This window comes from Etheostoma cragini, chromosome 20 (genome assembly GCF_013103735.1).
Source record: "Etheostoma cragini isolate CJK2018 chromosome 20, CSU_Ecrag_1.0, whole genome shotgun sequence".
NCBI lineage: Eukaryota > Metazoa > Chordata > Actinopteri > Perciformes > Percidae > Etheostoma > Etheostoma cragini.
The window spans coordinates 16,132,141-16,133,325 of record NC_048426.1 but is presented as its reverse complement, the minus strand read 5'-3'; the positions used below and the strand labels follow the sequence as shown (position 1 = coordinate 16,133,325).

General features: G+C 42.6%; 1 long non-coding RNA gene across 1 annotated transcript in view; it reads left to right on the top strand.

Annotated features, from left to right (window-relative positions):
- The first annotated feature begins 607 nt into the window (after positions 1-607).
- The window catches only part of LOC117935935, a 6,345-nt gene continuing 5,767 nt past the window's right edge, over positions 608-1,185 (top strand). The window contains exon 1 of the long non-coding RNA XR_004654849.1: positions 608-750. This is a non-coding gene — a long non-coding RNA (uncharacterized LOC117935935). The remainder of the gene's footprint in view (positions 751-1,185) is intronic.

The following is a 1,185-nucleotide window of genomic DNA, read 5'->3' as shown; positions in this document are numbered from 1 at the left end:
CCATGCTGCAAATTTGGAGAAACAGGCACAAGGAATCGAGAGAAGTAAGCAAGACTTTCTGGATCAACAGTCTGAGTCTCAGATACTTAGGATGTGATAGCACTGATTATATGCAAGAGTGTAATGATACATTGTCTGGTTCAAATAAACTTGTCCATGTCAGAAAGAGCTCCCATTCACCGGAATTACTGTTGATAACGTCCCAAAAGGAGAGAGTAGGACATGCCGAATATTGATTCCAAAATCAAGTCTGATCAATGAACAGAAAAGACTAGGAACTCTGCTGTGGGGTTTGTTATCCCTTTAAGGTGATTACTGATCAACTTGAGGTGGATTAGCGGCTTATGATGTTGGTTTGTGTGGAAGGGCACTGGATCCCTGAAGCATCCTGATCCTGTCTATGCTGGAGCCATACCTTATGCTCATCTGATTGCACAAGTAAAAGATCAGCAGATTAGATTCACTTACCAGAATCGTCAGGGTTTGAATGGCGATTACTTACTTAACTATGTGCAGTGACCTTTTGCCTACAGCCTTTACTTCATTGTCTCTATATTTAATCAGAGCAACTGCAGAGTAGAATTACTGTGAACCGCGTTGTGTCTCTTACTCTGTCTGCCCCTCTCTCTTTCTTTGTTATCCTCTGGTGTGTCCGACCCTGATCTGCAGAGTTAAGCTAAACAAGCTGATGTCTTCCTGGCCAGCTATTACTGCGAGGAGGGAGGAAACCAGCAGAGGCTCCGGTCTGAGGTAATCACACCACCGAGGTAATTGCACTCTGTAAAACACTAACTGGATGTTTATGTCCAGACCCAGAGGGAAGTCATTAATGCCATTTTAATTAAGGGTAATAAAGCTCTCTCTTTTTTGTGCCTTTTTGGGATGTAGGGACCTTGACTTAATCTCTGTTGCTTTGTACAATTCAATTGAGAGACTTTATCATTTGCCTAACATGTTTTTAGAGCAACACACAGCATTAGGTTTACCCTTCACCTCTGTGGCTTGATTTTTGGTACGGAGGAAATAAGATGATGGGTTTTGTCCACTCTGTGTACGTGCCTGTGCAAGCACACATGCATGATTGTGTGTGTTTTCTTATGCTGGTTAATATTTTCTGTGCCAAACCAAAAATCCTTGCACACAGTCACACACACACACACACACACACACACACACACACACACA